This window comes from Octodon degus, unplaced genomic scaffold (assembly GCF_000260255.1).
Source record: "Octodon degus isolate 3935 unplaced genomic scaffold, OctDeg1.0 scaffold00006, whole genome shotgun sequence".
Taxonomy (NCBI): domain Eukaryota; kingdom Metazoa; phylum Chordata; class Mammalia; order Rodentia; family Octodontidae; genus Octodon; species Octodon degus.
In genome coordinates, this window is record NW_004524582.1 from 15,936,875 (window position 1) to 15,955,208 (window position 18,334).

The 18,334-nt window shown below is 36.0% G+C and overlaps 1 protein-coding gene across 3 annotated transcripts in view; it reads left to right on the forward strand.

Moving 5' to 3' along the window:
* The window catches only part of Kcnip4 (potassium voltage-gated channel interacting protein 4), a 1,227,189-nt gene that overhangs the window by 268,062 nt on the left and 940,793 nt on the right, over positions 1-18,334 (forward strand). The window lies entirely within an intron of this gene.

Sequence of the window (18,334 nt, forward strand, 5' to 3'; positions counted from 1 at the left end):
ATATATATAATTTTCCTTCCTTCTTTTTTCCTACACCTTTCCGTTGGATGATAGTCTGGTCACTATAGTGTTGATTGACATAGCATTTACCATAATTTTGGTCATACCTTGTAGAGTACTCATACACAGCGCTTTATGAGGCCTTTCACAAAGGCCTCAGAAAGTGCTAAGAATGATGGTATGACTGTATTTGCAGAGACAGAGTATATTTTGAAGCAGATTAATTAGAATATGTCTTCTAACTTAATCATTATTCTAAAAAGTTGAATATTCACTGTGTATTTGGACCATGTCTTATCATTTATTCATTAAAAGCCAAGATATTTATCTTGATATTTCTGGATTTTTTTTTCCCTATTGAGTCCTTTCACAATCTCTAACCGCAATCTTAGTTTTAAAAATCTCACATAAAGATATTGTCTTTGCTAAGATATTTGTACCATATTTTGTCCCAGAATACTTACTGTGGATGATTGATATGCAAGAACATAATTAATTTTTATGTCTTCCTTAAGCAATCTGTGATACCCACCTTACGGAGAATTTGTGTGTCTCTAAAAGTGAAATTTTATTTTGTATAACATAATTTAATATTAACAATGTGTCTAATCTGATGTATTTAAAGACATAGCGCTTCATATAGTATGTCCGGTATTGTACAAAGTTTCTTTATAACACATATTTTAACTGTAGCAAAGTCAAATACATGCTATGATGAGTAAAGCCAAAAATCTCACAATACAGAAAGAACAAAATGAACTGGACTCTTAGAAATATGGTCTAAAAAAAGAGACCTCAAATATAGAGATAACCTATTCATAAATGAAGGAATAAAAATTACCTTGAATAGATATAATATTGGTGACAGAATATTTCAGGCATAACTATTGTGAATTTGGACTAGTGAAAAGAAGTGTGAAATACATGTTTCCAAGGCAGGGGAAAGTCAGATATCATTTTCATCTAAGAATAATCATTCTTTACCAAGAATAGAAAGGCAATTGAGTCTTTTTATTAGTATTTCCAAGAGAAAAATCATTCTGAACAGGGATTGATGATGACTTAGCCAGATTTTGATTTGACTTTGACATGAGGAAAATACAATTCATTTCATATTTTTTCTAAAGATGAGGGACCATTTCTATTGACTTTGAAACGTTCAATTAATTTGGGAAATATAAAAATTTTATGGATGTTTAATATGAAAACAGATAATGAAGACAAAAATGATCTAGAAATGCCTGTAGGCTACTCACAGTATAAGATATACTGTACTTATTTCCAATATCATATAGAAGAACCTGAGACTCCAGGAGGCCATGTTTACTGAATGTCGTGAAGCACAGTATAATCTATGAGTGTCATATAGCCCAGTAAATCTCTCCAGTATAGATTTACCAAGCAGAGTAGTGACCATGCTCACTTTAGAAACCCTTGTTAGGGTTTCTTTCTGTTCGAGAGTTTAGACCATAGGTCCTCTTGTATTATGAAACACACATTGATAGAAATAAATTGACTGTCGGTGACACGTATCTTAGATAATAACGTTGTGTTGTGTTTTTCAGTATTTTAAAAGTATTATTTGTTTCTATTTGGCTTGTGTTTTTAAGACAGAATCTCACCGTGTTGCCTCGTCTGACCTTGAATTTGTGATCTTCCCTTATGAGCCTCAAAATAACTGAGACTGCAGACATGTACCACTGTGTACAGGTTGCAAATATAGTTTCTCATCCCTTCAAATGTCTGACTCATTTTTTCTAACAGAAAAGCAAATGTAAGACCCAATATGAAGGAAAGTAATGGGATGATAAATCTAAATTTTGAGAAGATACACAGACTTTATTTATAAAATATTTTTTCAGCTTCATGTATTTACCTAAAACTGACATTTAGAAAGTATCCATCCAGAGTTTATGCACATGTGGTAAATCTCAGGAGGAAATGCAAGGTGCACATAGACGCTGCACGGTCATGAATGACACCCAAGATGAAAGACCGTTGCAAATACTTCTTAGATACTCTCAGAGGAAAGATGTACTGTGTAGAGTAAGAACCCCTGAGTGGGGGCAAGGAGAGGAGTTCTAGTTGTTCATTAGATAAGGACAGTCAATCTAATTTTCACTTCCAGAATGTACGGTGAGATAATTTACAGCTGAAAGTAGCAAAGTACTCTGCAGCTCAGACTTCTAAAATGACTTGCAAAAGTGAAAACATTATTACTTTAAGATGTAATATTCAAGCTAAATACAGAACATTACCCACTTAACATAACCGTTACTGGCTAAGTTGGCCAAATAATTGCCGTATACTATTACTTTTCAAAATAACTTTGACCCAGAAATATTACAGATCAATCCCCCCCCCAGCAAGCTTGAGTTCCATGTGGAGAAAGTCCACACCCGTGATTTTGTACATGAGGAAGAAAGATACCCGGGGTGCATTATACATAATCCCATTTTCTTTCTAATCAGTGATATTCTGAGTTCCTCTGGGCCATGTTTCTGGTTATTACTCTAAGAAAATATTTAGACTAGACTTGAATTCAATTAGTACAGCAAAGAGCTATATTACTTTAATACAACTGACATGTCATTAACATTCACCATTCAGAATTCTTTATTAAATTTGCAATGCTGAACTGTTTAAAAGATTGTGCTTCTGATAGGACAATGCTTTATATTCATGTCTGTTTTACAATACCCTGTGCAAAGCATATTACTAGGTGCTGGTTTCTTTAAGTCTTAAAATGATCTGGGATTTATATAACCATTTTTAGAAACATTTTTTTCTGTAGTGTGTCAGGTAACTGCAAAATAAATCTTACTTCTCAAGTAATTTTGGCTGCAACACAGTCTAATGATGAAACAATGGCCCAAGTAGTGATCAGAGTTTAGTGCTTTTGCTGCAATCAGCTGTTTCCAAAAGCAAAGCACAACAGCGATGCCTGCAGTCAGCTCTTCGCCTCTTGGGCTAACACAGTAGCTCATGACCCATTGCTGTTAGCTGATGCAACTCATAGCTGAATGCAGCATAGAGTACCTCCGTGAACAGTAAATTAAGCAGCACTTCCTTCTCACTAGATGTCATACATACTTATAAAAGATGTAAGCTAAATCTTCAGAAAATATGATTTGCAATAAAGCACAAATGTTACATTGAAGGGATTTTTTAAAAAATCTTTTAGAAAATAAATTTTTGGTTCTTATTGTTACAATCTGTCCAAATTAAATTTGTACCTTCATAGTTAGGCATCATATTTCATTTTTGTTACTAAGAAAAGTAGTTCAGCTTTTACAACTTAATCAGGCTTAAGCTACAAAGTTTGAAATCAGAAATCAATATATTTTGATTAAGCAAGCCAAGAGGATATGAAGAGAATCACATAAAACTCTGACACTATCCATTTGATTCTCTGAGTATATGTTTTTATAATTCTAGTCATAAGAAAGTATTTTACTTTTCAGTGCAATGATTTGTATAGTTGGATTATTTGGTTTTTAGTTTATTTACTAAATGCATTTGTTTTTTTTTTTTTTTTTTTTTTTTTTTTTTGTACCAAGGATTCAACTCAGGACCTTGTGCTTGCCAGGCAGGTGCGTAAGCCTCTGAGCTATCTTCCAGGCCACTAAATGCAATTTGTAACTTGAGAGGTTCCATGTAAATGTTTGTGGTGCCCACCGATGCCTTCCTTCCAGCCTTGACACCTTTATGAGCCTCCCCCCTTGAATACCATGATTGAACTGTGTGACCAGTAGATTATGCTAGGATACTCCAGAGATTAAGTTATTCAAGATGTGACTTGGATGCTGGTCACTTTCTCTCTATTGTGCTAATAGAAAGCCAGGGGCCATATCGCTGAATTTCTCTTTGGAAGAACCAACATAACCTCTGCCATTAGTTATGTGAAGAAACCATCGTGAAAACAGGTCTTCTGGCTTTATGAATTTTTCTGATGATGGCAACCCTGGCTGATGTCTTGGCTGCAGCTTCATGAGAGAACTGATGAAAAACATCCAGAAAAACCATACTGCAAGTCCTCATCCACAGCAGCTGTGAGGGGAACAGTGGTGTTGGAATTGTTGAAGTAGTAGGTGAGAAGGCATTATATGACTAGGACTAAATTTTATCCCAAAAGTTACCTTTCTCTCATGCTTTCTCTGTTAAGGAATTTTTATGGTACTTGAATTAGAAGCAGATTAAAAATGAACATACCTACCAGCAAATATGAAAATGAATCATACATTTAATATAAATTGAAACTATATGTATTTTGTTTTGAATGAGAAATTACTACAAGATCTTACTACCTCAAAGACCTTAGCAACTTAGGAATGGTGGCTATTATTCTATCATGGAGGAGAAAAACGAAATTGACGTAAGTAAGGATTTTCCCAGGACCGCATAGCAAGGGTGTAATGCAGCCATGAATGCAGATCAGGTTAGCTTAATATAAAATCCCTTCATTGGACTTAACTGTGCATAAAACACATTCTAACAGAAGGTCTGTGAAGTACCCTGCTTTACTAGTGATGCCTAACACATCCAGAGACATTTGTTTGTTTTATTACAAGACTGAGAACTGGGCTCTAGGGGAACACGATTACAAGTCAGACCTTTAAGTACGAAGGGCATTGCTGTGGTATAATTCAATTTTGTATGTATCTAGCTATTTCCATGGGAATCATTAGGTATTTAAAAGGAATGCTTAGTTTTGCAAGCCTTCAGGTTGCTGGTTTCCTCCATTTCATGCAGCATAGCTCAGGTTTCGGGCTGGCACTGGTGTGCAGCTCTAAGACTTTAACACTTCTGCCTTGGAGTATCATGTTGTAGGGGAAGGGGCTCCATCAATCATTCAGGTCCGTGCATGAAAGCGAAAGGTACTGAAGTGCAAAGAAAACTGGGATTCTGTTGACAGTAGAAATCTAGTAATATTCTATGAAGCTGACATAATACAGAAAGAATGTCCATGTAGGAAATAATCACAAAAACACTGATGGGCAGAGCTTTTCTCCAAATTCCTGGACTTGCATTATAAAGTAATGATACGATGCCAGGTACTATAGGAAGAATCTTCCAAAAATGGATCATAAGCTCTGAAATATTGGCATAGTATCAGTCATGCAGCTCAGAATCTTCTAGATCCCCGTGCAAGTGTTTCAAGTGTGGCTGGCTAAATTTGAAGACTGGCTAAGTTTGTTTTTATAGCCAATCATTCTTTTAGATTTAGATAATTCAAAAAGCTCTGACTGCTCATATTCAATATTTTATTGCCACATATTCAGGTTTCTAAATCAGTTTTGTGCAAGATGAGACAAAAATAAAATCAGAGTCTGTTATACACCTATGGTGTTCGGTCAGCTCTGAATATGACCTTTAGCAACAATGTAAAATAAAATAATACTAAATGCCTTATTTTCATTCATTGAAAGATTAAACCAATAGAAAATATAGTTACTAAAAAACTTAAATGCCTTTCCCTTGTACATTTGTAAAATTCTGCCTATTATTTTATGAGATGGAGTTAAGATACAAAGATTAAGAGTCATCTGATTATCATTGTTTTCCAATTTTTAGTATTATATATTAGGTATTCAAAAATTTTTTCTGTGTGTGTGTGTGTGTGTGTGTGTGTGTATATAAATGTGTGTGTTTTATGGAGGGGTCTACAGGGTGTTCCGGGCCTCACTACTAAATCAGACTCATAGTGATCTGCCTGTTTACAGCCTCTCAAGAGCTGGGATTATAGGTGAGCTCCACAAAGCCCAGACTCAATTGCCATCTCAGTGCACCCCGGAGGTGGAGCTGGCATGGCAGGCCCAGAGACTGAACCCCCCAGACCCTGCGCCTGCTTGCAGGCACTTTAATCCATGAACTATTTGGCTGGGGCTCAAAAATAAGTTTTATGTATTGTTTTCCCATCCTCTTTCAGATATGTGCCTCGTTCTACTTGGCACATATCCGTGTGTGCAGCAAGTTCTGACAAATGTTCAGTGAAGATAATTTTTTCTAATATTGAAAAAGACCCTCGAATTTCATAAGTTATAGGCATTTTAAACAAAAGGCTAACATATGGCATAGACAAATTGTTACAGAAGATTAGAAAAATTAAATTTAAGAATTATTTTTTTAAAGAATTTTTAAGGGGCCGGGGAGATGGCTCAGTGGAATAAGCGCTTCCCTGGTAAGCACAAGGGCCTGAGTTCAATCCCCAGTTCTAAAAAAAAAAAAAAAAAGAATTTTTAAGTGAAGTTTTTATGGAAGCTTTAATGTTTTTAAGGTACAAGTATTCTTTTGACAATGATTAAGAGCTTATTTGTTTTTACTTTAAACATCTCTGTCTCTTCTTCTGCAGTAGATTTTTTTGTATTTCATTCAATAGAAGAAGGGCAAGATCTCTCACCCTAAATGGTTCTCAGTTTAGAGTTCATGGTGATGAACATTTTCATGTAATGAAATATAACTAAGGTCATTTTATGGTAGTAGACTAGAAGTAAAATGGTATCAATCACGTACAGATGTATCCCCACTGTGCCCAGCTTCTTGCTGAGTACATACATAGTGGGCAATAATATAGACCCCAACCAAACTGCCTGGTTCTGTGCTCATAAGGATGTGACTTTGAGATTCAATCTCTCTGTCTCTTACTGTCAGGATCTGGGAAGTGGGGATAAATAGTAATACTTTTTATTTATCACACTGTTGTCATAATTAAATGCATAATACAGGGAATGTTCCAACCATACTGGCTTCTTGATAAGGCTGTATGAGTGCTGAGCAAGTCCTGTGGCTGTGATGTCACAGAACTGTGTGCACCAAGTTCTTCCAGGTAGCTGTGCAAAAGTTACAGATTTTCCTAAAGATGTGGGTTTAAAGTTAGCATGTTTATTTATTTGCTTATTTGCTTATAAGTTGTAGATAAATATAACTGCTAAAATATTGTATATAAGACATAAAAATTGAAATGTAGAATGTTAAAACAGACATAGAAGTGTGCGTGTGTGTGTGTGTGTGTGTGTGTGTGTGTACACCATGTTTGCTCTAGCTTTGACATTAACTCCAAGTCAAACCAGATTAGCAAACATTATAAACTCTGCCAGCTGTCTTTGTCCAGGATCACTGAAGTTGGCAGAGACACACAGACTTCTCCAGCTTTTGTGGGGCAGTTAGCAGAGGTAGAGTTTCCAGAGAGGGTTAATGTCATTTAGAGCATGCTTCTGCTTAATATTTTAGAGCTTGCACCCCTTAGGCAGTAACGTATCATCTTCTTTAATTGTGTTGTTCTGTGATTCATTTTAGTAATTTTTTTAACAAACTGGCTATAATCATTTAGCTTTTAAAGAAAAATTGTTCATGATTATACATTTCTAGCTCATTCCTGTACACTCATATGGAACTAGTAAAACCCACGTTGAGTTCTAACTGAGGTGGTTTCCTGCTGCCTGTTATAGGAGTCATCATACTTATGATTATTTGCCCTATAAGTTAAAAAATGTGTGAATATAGAGAACAAATAGTTCTTAATATGTTAATGTATTTGTTTCTTTATTTACTTACAAATTAAAAATAAAACAACTTCTCTCTTCTAAACACTTATGTCTGACAGATAAATAAATACAAAATGCTGAAACAGAATTACTTAAAATTTCCTGAATAAAATAAACATTTTTTCTCTGATTAAAATTTTAGAAAAATATGTCAGACAAACAATAATCCCTTGCTATCTCGGGGTTCTACTTTCATTGATTCACTGTTTAGAGGATTTAAAAATATATTAATCTAAATTATCATGATTTTCACCATATTGCAGGATTTTGCAGTAGTATACAATATATGTATGTCATGAAAATTATATAGGTTTATGAATTTAGAAAGTGGTTAAGAACATTATAAATATTCTTTGAAGTGTGAGAAAAGTTTATGAGTGTGGAAAGGGCTTATAAAGACACATATGTATATATAATAAATATACTGTTGCTTCTTCACTGATTTTCGTTTACTGTGGAGGTGTCCGGAAGATGACCTCCATGATGAGTGAGGGATCACGGTGTATTATCTTATATATATATATAATAAAATCTTCATTATGATTACAGTGAGTCGCTTCTTAGCCTTTTGGCTAAGATCAAGTGTGTAACTTTAGAGAAAACAGTATTTTTGGATATACTTAATTAGTTTTAAAAATCTTAAATCTACATTGGTCAATGTCTGTGTTTTAGAATGTAGTTCTGAGTCCAGTTTTAGTAAGTGTCCATTTTTCTCTTCGTGCATGTTTACAGTGCCCAGTGATCACATCTTGTGTGGGAAGTTGCTGCAAGTGTGTGGCACATCTTAAGTACTTTTCCATTCCCTTCTTCCCCCTCCTTCCTTTTTTGCAAAAGTCCTATCCCCCTGTTTCCACTTATTTATCTGTATTTTATTCTTTGATTTATTTATATGTGGAGTTTCTCATTTAAAGGAAACCATGCACTATATAAGCTGGTGTGTTTGATTTATTTCACTTAACATTATGGCTTCAAGATAGGTCTACTTTCCTCCAGTTGGCTCAGTTTTGCACTGGTTTTGTTTTATTTTGTTTTATTTTGCGATACCAGGGATTGAACTCAGGAGCCATCTCCCCATCCCTGTACTGCTTTTAATGGTAGAAAATCTTATCACATGGTTGTCTGTACTACCCAAATCTTTTCTTTTTTCTTTTTCTTTGTCTTTTTTTTTTTTTTTTGGCAGAACCGGGGATTGAACTCAGGCCTTTGTGCTTGCCAGGGAAGCACTTATTCCACTGAGCCATCTCCCCAGCCCCTGCACAACCCAAATCTTGACTAAGTCATAATATGTTTTTATTTTCTCATTTGTCTCTTAGTGTGACACGAAAAACCTATATAATATGTTGAAACCAAAGTTTACTTTTTATTGTTCATAAAATCCAGGGCCATATGCATGCTGGGAAATCATCTACCTCTGTGCTCATACCTTTAAACCTAAAGTCTTTTTAAAGTTACTGAATATCAGGTAGCATCTTAATAATTTCATATTATTTGGAGTCACTTTTGTCTGATTTGAATTTATTCTCACTTCCTTTTCCTCGCATGTAGTTGAAACTGAGGTCTCATCAAGACTAACATGTGTATTTTACTCTTTTGGCTATCTCTTATTGGTATTGCTTCCAGTTCAAGCAGGGTAATTTTTACAAAACATTTACTTGTTGTCTTCATAGTGTCATTTTATTGAAATAATGCTGAGGAGTGATGTACAGATCACCTTAACCCAGCACACACCAAGGAGAAGACACTTGAGCACGCTGATTGTGAATGCCGTGGGGAGCCCCCACTTCTCAGCCTGTGTCCCAGGAGGACTCATCTCTTTTGATCAGACACCTCTGTGTCTTAGTGACCTTTGATCAGTGTGATCATTAGGTATAATTTCAGCTTAAATCTTTCAATGAGCAAATAAAGACAACATCATGGGTAATTTTCCACATTTTCTTTCTGTACTTTGTCCTGTATCATACTATGGAGCTTACCAACTTTGGCACAGTGAACTGGCAATTGTCTTATGTTTTTTGCTTTTCAATGAAAAAAAGAAAAGATCGCTATACATATAGGTAATTATCAATGATTTGAGATATGAATATAAAAGCATAAAAAGTATCTAGGTAAATTATTCTAAACTACTCTAAATGGAACTGTTAGGGTTTGTGTCTAGTTGTCCCCCAAAAGCCTCATGCAGTGATTGGGGAAGCGTCAAGAGTTTGTTTTTAATTTGTGATCAAATGCTGGGATTATGGGTGCAAATGTTACACCTGCCCTACAGCTGATAATCTGCATACAATTATAAGGAGGGGAGAGAGGTTCGCTAGCCGCTCCAGCTGCTGCTCCTCGCCTTGCTCATCACTGTTTTCTGCCACGCTGAATGACTGCCAGGTGCCCCTCTGTGTTGGAGCCAACCAGGTATGCATGAAATATCCACTAACTGTGAGATGAATACAGCTTTCCTTCTTAATTGTGGATGTTAGCTATTTTGTCCCAGCAATGAGGAAAAAGTAACTAAGACAGGAACCGTGTAGCCGATGGTATAAATGTCAGTCATAGCAAGGCTGTGGCTTTTGATTCCTGACTGTGACATCTTCGCTCACATACTTCAGTTTCAAGATAGTGAAGTGAAGGGCATCAGCAGCCTTAGAGCTCAATTTCACCAATTATGTTCAATTTTATTCATTCTAGTTCAGTCTTGGAAGATTATGTGGAAGAGTCTATGGAAAAAGGTTAGAAGTCTTTGAATTTTGCACTATTGGGGATGGAGCCCAGAGGCTTTTCCCAGAGTTCATTCCAAGTCATCCTTTTTTCAGTTGGATACAAGATCACCCTAAGTTGCTGTATGGCCCATGCTCGGAGAGAACTTGTCATCTTCCTGTCTCAGCCCCTCTGAATGCTGCGACTGCTGATGTTCAGTACTCTGCTTGCCTAGGAAATGCTTTTTGAATGAATGAACATGTAAAATAAAATCTAGAGCTGGTTGAGACTAAAAACTATGGTACCATCTCCACACACAAGTGGGAAAAGTAAAGTAGGTAAATATGGAAGGCAGGAATTGCTTGAAGGTCCGTGGAATCCTGGGGTCTCTGCAGATTTTCTCTTGTTTTGGAGCTAGGGCTGGAAGAAAAAATACAACAAAAACCTTCAATGGTATACTTGTTTTTCCCTCCCAGAATTCCTAAAACATTGATGAAGATGAATTGAATTTTACTATATTTTCCTTCACTTCCTTTCCTTCTTTTTGCCATGCTCCTTTTCTTTGTTTGTTATTTATTTCCCCGAGGTTAGTCATGTTTAGAAAGTTGGGAGTTGAAGGTTAAAGAAGAGAAAAACGCATTCAGCGTTGCTCTTTCCCTCAACCTCTTATGCACTAGGTGAAGTATATCTTTTGAAGAGACCTGAAGGCATCTGTAGAGGAGTTTCCATTATTGTCTTTCACCTGAATGACAGCTTTGGCATTTTCACTTCCTGTCTATAAAGCTGCTCTGTAAGTACCAGGTGAAGCTCAGAGATTAGTATTGTTAAGTTAGTGCAGTAATCTTAGAGTCTTTAAGATACCATCTCCTTGTGAACTTTATGTCCGAATCTGTAGAGACTAGAGCTGTTTTTTTTACAAGAATATTAATTTTACTACATCATATGTTAAACAAATAGAAGTGCCAGAGCAAATATAAATGCTTGAGCTCTAACAGCAGCATATATCACTCTGATATATAGGCAAGTGGGTCTTTTTCTCTCATAGGCTGCTGGTAAAATTGAAACACTTGCATATGGATAATGGTTACAGTAATGTGGAGAGATGATTTGTTGCCAAGATCCATTTAGAAACGTTCTAACAAGATAATGATGTAGTTCATCTTTGGTGACTTCAAGAAAACAAAGGTTATGAGGGACAAAATCCAATCCATCTTGTCATCAATCTGTTCCTCCAACTAGCTGCAGCATTCCTGCAATAACGTAATATACTCTAGACTTGAAAAAAAATCAGAGCTGAACCATTTCAAATTTCATTCTCTTGCATTCTCTTTCAGGCATCATCTTGTTCTAGTACCAATAAAATGTGAGAAAGGGAAATAAAATTGTATAGATAGCAACAACATCAATAAATGCAGCTTTAGAAATGCTTGCAGCAGCATGATAGCCAGAGAAAATACGTCACCTTTATTGTTTCTAATTTTTTACAATTTCTACTAGTGTGTCTTTCCAGTATATAATGATTGTGTTCATCATGGGGAGTTGGTACATGTACACAGTGCATCTTAATTATTTTCCGTCCCTCCCCTTCCCTTTATCCTCCTCACTGTGCCTCTTGGTCCCATTTTTATTTGCAAAGATCTAATTGGAAATGGGAAACTAGGTTTTTTTATCAGTGGACTTAAGTAACACATCCTTTGACCTTAATACATTTATTCTTTCATCTTAAGCCTACTTCATCTGATACAAATCAGCTATCAACCCTAGTAGATCCACACAGAAAGATGCTAAAGGTCACATGGGATTCCATGTACAGTCTGTGGAAGGATTATGCTTTCCTGCAGCTGAGTAGTTTACCGCAGAGTGTCCTGCAAATGGGAACCAAATTATAGGTGACAGAAGGTCTTCTGTATGCAGCATGGCTTGGAGATCTTGTGCATGTTTTCCCATATGGCTGATGCATTTTTATGACTTCCTTTTTCTTGCTCATTGCAGATGGTGCTACACAACATTCCCTTTGTTCCACTTCTTTTGTTTAGGTGTCTATTATTCTTCTAGTCATGTGAATAATGCGATTTACATTTTCACATCTGCCTATTCTATTTATAGCCACACCTTTTTTAAAATTTGTATTTGTGACAACAAACTTTTACAAGAACATGTGTAAGGTACATAAAAAACAGGACCTATTGTGAAATAGGGGGTGGTGGCCATTCTCAGCTCTTCCTGATTCTTTTCAAGTTAACAATTATATTTACAGTGATCCTCCTGTTTTTAGCCTCCCCAGCACTGGGATTACAGGTGTGCAGTGGTATGGGGCAGGGCTGGGATGGAATTTAGTGCCAGGGTTCAAACCATGGACCCTGCACTTACCCAAGCAGGCTTTAGTCTGCTGAGCTATCTCGCTGGCCCCCTAAAACTTAAAGTTTTTAATAGTGCACCAATTACTATGTTTCCTTTCGTATGCAATTACATGTCCACTTATCTTTAATGATTGATTGTGACTGCAAAACTCAGAGTCTTTGCTTTTAAGGACTTTGCCAGACTATCTAATTGTTGGAGTTCACATTCTGAAATTTTGCAGTCACTGTCAATCATTAAAGATAAGTGTAGACACCACTTTCTCAATAAAGATAAAGCAGGGTTCATGGAAACAAATCTATTTGTATTACCCAAGGAGCTCATGGACCATGAGGATGTCTACAGAAGTGTCAGCATTTTTATTTGCCACCACTTTGTGAACTCTGAAAATGTATCCTACTTAGAGAACCAGTGGTAAAACTCAAAAAGAGAAGTTACTCCTTTCTGAAAAACAATAACAGGAATTTATTGAGGGTCCACCATGTGTGAGGTAATGTGTTGGTCCTCTACCCTATTTTGTTCAATCTTCACTAAACAACATCACATGGTATTTCACTCATGATACAGGCAAACTGAGTACATGTGAATTTAAATCAGGATCTTCTGCAAATTTACATACACCATTTTTATCTTCTTGTCATATTAAGAATTCATAAGCACCAAGTAAAGTAAAATAACTATTGCTATTTTTTCTAGAATTATATTATGTGGCAAGTCAACTTTTTAACTTAAAACAAATCACCGAAGTTATCTAGTGCACATATTTTTCACAATATGCTTTCAAGATTTACAATGCGCTATTTGCAGTATGATCAGGTAAAAAAAATACAGGGCTTCAGAATGTCATACTTGAGTCTCTCAAGTGCATTTCTGGAAGCAGCTGAGATACACAGAATTAAATGACTTGCTGAATCTACCCAGGTAGCAGGTGACAAAGCTAGATGATGAACTGAAATGTTTGAACTCAGAGTCTTTGCTTTTAAGGACTTTGCCAGGCTACCTAATTATTGGAGTTCACATTGTGAAATTTTGTAGTCACTGAAGTCACTTTCAACTTTCACACTATCAGAAGGTAAGTACAGTGTTTATCTTTCTTAAATATGTAAGAGAAAGATTTCAACCTGAGTTTCTCATTATCTTGTGTCGCTGTTCAAGTACTGGTTTTAGAGAGTATTTCTTTTGGGGGTCCTGTTTCTTTCTTGACAGAACTGCTAAAGCCTATTTGCAAGTGGCTTATTTGTAATTAGGCTCAGACTTGTAATGCATTTTAGGAGAATTCATAATGAATATGAACTTAGAAGACGAGGGTTTGAATCCAAATTCCTAAGTTAATAGCACTGCCTTTGGGCTGGTTGCAATGATGTCCCATAGCCTTAATTTCTTATCAACAAAATAGTGCTGTTGTGGCAATCGGGTTTCACAAAATACGCAAGTATTCAACATAGAGAATCTAATGTAGTAGATACCAGGCCTTTCTGGAGTGGTTTTGGCTAGAGAAGGACCCATAATATGTGGAGAAATGCCTGGCGGGAAGTCATTGTGCTCTGAAGGATCTCTCAGAATTCATCAGTGATCAAAGACACTTAGCCTTAGAACAAGCAAGGCTGTGACCAAAGGTTCAAGGTCTACATGCATCAATTGATAGCTTACCAAGACTAGTTATAAAAACAGTTCTGTGCTGTGGAAGGCGTGGAGACATTAGGTAGCAACTGTTGACCTGCTTGATCATAGCTGGTCTGAGGACATCCAGAGAGCATCTATCATCAGAGTATTTCCAAACTGTAAGCCGTCCCTTTCTTGCCATCTCCTTTCCTCCTCTTATAGACAAAAATTAGATCTTCATAATTGAAAGCATAACCTCAAAAGTCAATACATTTTTGAAAAAAGAATTTTAAGAAATGAAATGAAGGTTGCAATCACCTTGATAGTTATTTAAATGTCATCCATGTATAATTTATTCTTCAAAAGGATCAATCATATAAGTTAGAACTGGTATGGACAAGGGCTGCGTTAACAGTACAAAACTAGATTTATAACCCTTTTACATGTCTTCTCTAGAAGAATTACTTTTGCTTTTCCCTGGCGTTCTGAAATTGCCTTCACTGTGAGGTCTTTCTCAATCTTTTCTTACTTGCCTACCCTGATTTATATGGTTTTGAAGACTTTTCTGGCTAAATAGCAATTATAGCAACACTTAAAAAATAGTAATTGTTTCTCTTTTGTGATATAAGGTCAAATTATCAATCTAAATATATCTCCTTGTATAATTATCTTTGTAGTGTAAAACTGTGAGGAGCAGTGTTTAAGATTTCTACCAAGAGACAGAAAATACTGGAAGACATTGATCCAGCTTCTTTCCATTTTCTCCTCCTTCTTTTCCAAAGTGACAAGTATCTGTGTATACAAAACCATCCTGTTCCTTTCCTCAGCTAATATTTAGTCCTCATATTGGTTCTGTGTGTGGTATCTGTGGTTTTTAAAAGTGAACCCATATAATTTGCAAAGCTGTTACAATGATTTTATATAGGAACAATTATTTTGGATCACAATCCAGAATTCCACAAAGATAGCGTTGTGTAGGAGGCAGAAGTAACAAGAAATAGGGTCCTGATTAGTGCTGCTTTTGTGCTATTGTCATAATTATGGGTGGATTACATAATGCTGCATTTATAATGGGAGACATTTTCCATGCTGTTTAGCAAATCTGTTTATAGGCAAATGCTATGCAGAACATCTCTCAGGCTAGTACCCACCTTTTATTTTGGTGGTGGTAATGGACAAGGAAGAATGGCTGCTATAAACTGGGGAAATAGAAACATACACTCAGATAGTAAACGATGTAACTTTAAAAATAATTTATGGAACAAAATAAAAAAAATGTCTGCTAGAAAAGAAGAGATGTATTTTCTGTTACTGGAAAACATTTTAAGAATAGTAAAGCCAATATCAATGTCTTCCTGAGCTTGACAGACCTGGGAGATAAGAAATATCCCAGAGCACCCAACTCTGCTTTCTTTTCCTTTGCAATCACGATGAAGGAGACAGGCTGTTTAAAATATCCTCCCAGCTGCCATGCACAGGTGAGTATCCGTTGGTCTGCATGGGGTGAGGAAGTCCTTTGACCCTCCTGTAAAGAAGCTTTGACTCTGCCCTGTTTTGGAAGGGCCCTCATATCCCGTGGGCTGTGTCACATCACTTCTGACCGTCCCAACTGGGAATTTTCCTTCATGGCTGATAGCGACACTGATTCATTTCAGACTCAGCCTATTTCTTTCTGAGAAGAGACATAATGGATTCTTGTTATTTCTTACACCAAAATTCTTTGTTATTTTCCCTTCTGCCTGTTGGCACTATTTTGCTTTTTCTTTCACTGTTCATCTCTCATCATTTCAGAGATGCCAGTTGGAAAACCAAGGAATGAAAAAAATAAATAGTGGACTACTAGAGTGGAACTTGGAGATAGAAGAGTTTTCTGTGGTCTGGAAACCTCTACTGTGTAGGTGTGTTAGCATGCTGAGCCACATAGTCCACCTAAGATGAATTTAATGATACTATCTAACAGAATCGGGTTGCAATAGGAAAGTGGTAAGAATAATAGCAGTTATCATTGTTACGGTTTCATCCCTGCTGCCAGTGCTGGCGAATAGTGCTGAGTATTAAGATCAGATCTCCTCTGGACTCTAGGGACAGATTTGTAAATCAAAGTGGTGGATGTAGAATCCCAAGCTCCATAAGCCACCTCCAACCTCGTGTCCAAGTGGACAAAGGTATCTTGCTCTTTCCTCCTGCTGGCTTTTTTTTTATTTATTTATTTTTTTTTTAATCTTTTCAAAGGCCAGAAATAGGGCATGTCAGTCCACTGTTGAAATTCCCTTGAGCTACACATATTCTACTTCTCCAGCTGTCTTTGGTCACTACTTATAGTGTCTTTTCTTCAGGAAAATTTGCAAAGATGTGCAGGTCAATCAATAGAAGTGAAAATGTAAGTTATGTATTCTGCTTCAAATGAAATGTTCCTAGAAACAAAATTAGTTTAGATGAGAGCAAGATATACACCAGAGTCCAGAGTGTACAAAAAATTGTGGTTAATGAAAGTTTATTTAATGGTTCTCATAGGAGAGACACTGAAACCTTAGGAGGAAAGAATTACATATCCATCCTTGCCATTCTTAGTTTACGGTCTGGGAAAAGTAAGAAATATGTAAATATAGGAAGCTAGATATATCACATAATATCTTTCTATAAACACATATATTGAGAAGGAATTTATACTTGGAGACAGAGGAGGAGTATATAGGCAATAATAGTAATACTTATTAATAGAATAATCCTACAGCCGTTAATAAAGGAAGCTTTTGATCTGAGCTTCATATAATGGGTTAGCAGATAGGATATAAGAGTACATTTTTGAGAGAAGGACCACCCTGATAAAACTTTGGTAGGCAGAAAAGGACAGTTACAGTGACCAAGTGGAAAGTAGCTTATTGTTTAGGGCACATAAGGAGAAAGAAGAAAGCATAGATTCTTGTTTCTAGACTTCTTGCATCAATTACGTGAATTCAGTCCATCCTTTTATACCATCTGACAAAGGAAAGAGTGAGAACCCAAAGAAATTGATTAATTTGCCTGAAATCAAGACCTAGCAGGTACCATGTGGGATTCAAAGCTGTGCTTTCTTCTGTTATATTATACTTTTCTACCATGGATCTCAACAATAACAGTAATCGTAGTGAAAAATTGTGATTTATTGAGTGCCCAGACATTTTAAATTTTATTAAATTTCAAAATTACTTAAGATGTGGTAATTGTTATTTAAATACCTGGGTGAAGAAATAGCTTTGCTTATTTATTTGATGAGTAAAGTAATGAAAATTAGTTACTCTTAATGCTAAGAGCAAGCCATGGAGAGAATGCAGTAACAGGCTAAGAAATTCTTATTTTATTTAAAAAGCAGGAGTAATAAAGTGATCATTAGATTCAAAAAAAAAAAAAACCAGTGGTCAGAATATATTTGAAGATTTCTTAGCACCAACCTGACTTTTCAAAAATGAATTCTACCAAACAAATTTGTACTAGGTACTAGCTCAGTGATCATGTGCTTGACTAGCTAGGTCAATCCACATTACTTTTGTGATAACATAATAAATTTTTCATGTGTGTTTTTTTATTAATACATGGCTGCAGTACATAATGATACTTTATTTATTTATTTATTTATTTATTTATTTATTTATTGTAGCAGGGATTGATCCTGGGACATTGCGTTAGGCAGTGTTTATGCCAGTGAGCTATCTCTCCTGCCCAGGATGACATTCTTTGTGAGGAAGTGACACCTGTAACATTTTAACTTTTTATTCTCCCACCCCATTTGCTCCCTCTTCCTCCATCTCTTGCTCCACTTCTCTTGCAAAAGATATCTCTATTTCCTACTATCTTTCATTTTTCTTTTTGTTTGTATCTTAGGATGATTAAAATGTTTTTACACCAATATTTGGCCATGAATTTTTAAATTATAGTTTTAAAATTATTTTTACCTTTAAGAGAGATAAATTAAAATGTATAGAGTACTCTTATACCTCTCTATTAGGTTCCAGCTTGTACAATTAGGCAGCTGTACTGGCAAAATAAATTTGTGTTTAAAAGTATGTAAAATTCCATTTAAAAATGACTGGCTCAGCCTGCCCTGGGAGTTGGGCTGGTGCAGCATGTGGTGCCAGAGATCGAACCTCTGTCCCTGCGATTTGCCTAAG